This window comes from Phoca vitulina, unplaced genomic scaffold (assembly GCF_004348235.1).
Source record: "Phoca vitulina isolate PV1807 unplaced genomic scaffold, GSC_HSeal_1.0 scaffold57, whole genome shotgun sequence".
Lineage (NCBI taxonomy): Eukaryota > Metazoa > Chordata > Mammalia > Carnivora > Phocidae > Phoca > Phoca vitulina.
Genome location: NW_022589760.1, coordinates 5991459 through 5995273, shown reverse-complemented (window position 1 = coordinate 5995273; position 3815 = coordinate 5991459). Strand labels below are relative to the sequence as shown.

Below are 3815 nucleotides of genomic sequence, written 5' to 3'. Positions count from 1 at the left end.
GTGAGGAAATGTAGATAGGCGCTAACCTCTCAAGTAGAGGAATATAAAAAGAAATAGAATGGGTTGAGCCTTGTATAATCAACACAGTCTGTACACAAACAAGAGGATATATTCCATAATATGCAAAGTACTCATTACAGTGATTTCCAAAGAGTAGTTTCTTAGTTGCTAATTTAGATGGGATAAAACAAATTTACACATGTGTTAATAAATTAGGAGCTTGATCAGAAAGATTCAAAAATGCATTTGCAAAAGAAAATAGAATATATGAGTGCTTGCTTTGGCAATGCATATACTAAAATTAGAATGATACAGAGAAGATTAGCATGGCCCCTGCACAAAGATGACACCAAATTTGTGAAGCATTTCATAAAAAGAAAAGAAAAAATAGAATATATGAGTGGAAAGTCAAAAAAGGCAGCATGGAAAATTCCAAGTAATTAATACTCTTAAAGATTGACAAGCACTTGAGTCAAGTTCATGATAAATTTAGAAAGCATATTCAGGAATTTAAGAAGACATCAACTATTATTGATGGGTTATTTTTGCCTCAATTTATCCTAGCCAAGTCATTTATCCTCTCATTCCTCTTTCTTATAATCTTCTAAGTCATTCATAGGCCAAATATATGTTAAATGGAAATTTACAGAGATTTATGTTAAGAAACTATACAATAAAATGTAAATCTATGTTGATTATATTTCCATCATTAAGTGTTTAGTAGTAACTTTAGACACACTGTAGAAATAATGTATAGAATATTCAATGCATTTATTCTATGCATTATTCAATGCATCTATTCTATTATTCTATAAATCTAAGATTATACCAGATAGCTGTCACTGACTCCTAATGTATTACAAGACAGTGCTGGTAGCTGCTATGCATTTTAAAGGTTGTTTTGTTACCAAAAAAGCTGGATAACTGGATATTAGAGAGCTTACTTAAAGCCACACTCTCTGAACTCAATAAAATATACAAATAATTTTTAAGTTCCAATATAATTCATACTACATTCTACATTTTAATGTTAGATAAATCTGGACTCCTAACTAAATAAATAAGTTGAATGATAAATCTTAATAGGGTGATGATAATGTGTTAACATCAGAATATTTATCTAAGAAGAAGTCAGAACAAAGTAAAAAACCCTTGTGTTACACATTTCTATCGTGTGTTTTTAGAGAAAATTACTTAAGGATGTTTATCCTGGGGGCACCTGGGTGGCTCAGTCAGTTGGGCGTCTGCCTTCCGCTCAGGTCATGATCCCAGGGTCCTGAGATCGAGCCCCACATCAGGCTCCCTGCTCGGTGGGGAGCCTGCTTCTCCCTCCCTCTGCCGCTCCCCCTGCTTGTGCTTGCTCTCTCTCTCACTCTTTCTCTGTCAAATAAATAAATAATAAAATCTTTTTGAAAAAGGATGTTTATCCTGTATTTATACAATAGTTTTCCTTAATATTAGGACCTCCACACTCCAAATTCCACCATACCAGGTCAATCTACTACCGCCAGCTAAACTTCTCATTGTCAATGCTATCTATGCACTTTTGCACAGAGTCCCCCTACTTTAAATATTCTCATGGTGCCTTCCCAAAGAAACCACAAACACCCCAATCTCTTTATACTTCAGTTGAATTTTCATGTACTTTATCAAGACATCCAATGAGTCCCAGTCAATACTTAACTTTCCACAACTTTGAATTGCTCCAGCACTTAGTAGTTCATATCACAAGATCATAATCTTGCTCATATGTAGGAATTATTCTCTGGGAATGATGTAAAAAATAAGGCTTGTTCTTATAACGAGATCTCAAATTCCTTCAGGAGAGGGTTCAAACACTGCAGTTGATCTTCCATAGTATCTACTTCAGTGTTGTTATTCAGCCAGAAGGACTTACCAGGTATTTCTTTGTATTCTTAGCATTGTACAATTTATTATGGATATAGATGTGAGTAAAGATTATTGTCTATGCATAGAGTAGACTATGAATAAATGTTTCTTGTACAAATGAGTACATGCAGTAATGGACTGTGTTTAGCCACTCTGTGCATGTTTCTTGGATTTGAGTATCTTTCCCCTGGGCTCTAGAATTTCTGTGGAAGTGCCACCTTTCCAAGCATACTCTTTTAAAAATACATCTTCTAATGCAAACAGAAATCTGCAACACTTACCACTAAATTATCAGCATTTAAGTCCAACAATTATAAGCAATGTGTGGGTGATGCCTAAGCCAAATAATAAACTCTGATCTTCAGAGTAATGTGAAGGAATAGAAGCGGCACTGGGTTAAGAGTCAGGGTTCTGGGCTCTATCATTAGTTTTTGTCTATAATATTGGACAGGTTACTTGACCTCTTTAGACCTGCTTCTCATATATCCACCCTTTAAACCTTGTGTCTCAAAGTGTGGTCTGTGGACCAGCAGCATGAGCATCACCTAGGAACTTGTTAGAAATGCAGAATCTCAAGCCCCATCTTAGACCTACGGAATTATGGATTAAAGTCTACATTTTAATAGGATTTCCAAGCTGATCTGTATACACATTAAAGTTTGAGAGGCACTTCCCTGGATTATGAGATTTTTGAGGACAAAGACTATCATATTCACCACTGTAACATCTACTAATGAGCCTAATATGGAGTAGGCATTTAATAATTTGCCCAAAGGATGAATGAAAATGTAAAAAGAAAGGGCCAAAATTAATGATGTAATGTATGGTGATTAACATAACATAATAAAATTAAATTAAAAAAATTAATTGTTTCTCCAGTCCTACCCAAGTCTAATACTCTGTAATTGTAGGCCAAGTTTAAATTGGTTGATTTTAAAATAGGCAAAATGGGACTTGAGAGTAAATCCTGCTTGGGGGATAATGTCTCTGACCTATTTTTCCATATGCTAAATAAAAAATTATATGCAAACTCATAGCACAATATTCTACATCAAATTAGATGAAAAACATTGGTGACTAAGTGTGTGTGTGTTTGTGTGTGTGTGTGTGTGTGTTTGTGTTCCTTCTACAATCATTATTTGCATAAACCCACTGATATCCTGGGTCTTAGCATTAAAAATGTTCAGTAAGTTTTTAGAAGTGAAAAAAAAAGGTTGTCCTGGCTAGCTGTTTTTATAGCTCCTGTCTACTAGCCAGCTTTAGGGGCACCTGGGTGGCTCAGTTGTTAAGTGTCTGCCTTCGGCTCAGGTCATGATCTCAGGGTCCTGGGATCGAGCCCCACATTGGCTCCCTGCTCTGTGGGAAGCCTGCTTCTCCCTCTCCCACTCCCCCTGCTTGTGTTCCCTCTCTCGCTGTGTGTCTCATTCTGTCAAATAAATGAATAGAGTCTTAAAAAAATACTAGCCAGCTTTAAATAATACAACAGAAAGAGAATGTATACCTTTATTTACAGATACTGTCAAACCGTGTGCACTGAATTTCTTGTCCCTCTTCCACTACTTTTCTCTTGCTTTCAGAGAGTTTAAATAATTTCATACCCACTCCTGGGCTTCTGACTGCCCCAACTCACTTGGCTTTCACTTTTCTCTAAATATAAATTTCATAAGCTCATATCTTCTCTAACAAGACTCAGTTATTACAGCAACATTCTAAGTAAAAACAAAAAATGCAGAAATGTTTAAGCTGCAATAGCATCTTCCATTGCAGTTTGAAAATGTAGGTGTTGTTATCTAATTACTAATAATGTTGAACAGAAAATACATTTGACCCTTGAACAACAGGGGTTTGAACTGCATGGGTCCACTTATACGCAGATTTGTTTTCAATAAATATAGCACAGTACTGTAAATGTATATTTTCTTCCT

The 3815-nt window shown here is 35.5% G+C and overlaps 1 non-coding gene across 1 annotated transcript; it reads left to right on the top strand.

Annotated features, from left to right (window-relative positions):
- The first annotated feature begins 273 nt into the window (after positions 1–273).
- LOC116623178 lies at positions 274–377 on the top strand. The gene has a single exon (XR_004297688.1). It is a non-coding gene; the product is annotated as a U6 spliceosomal RNA (small nuclear RNA).
- Positions 378–3815: the final 3438 nt, after the last annotated feature.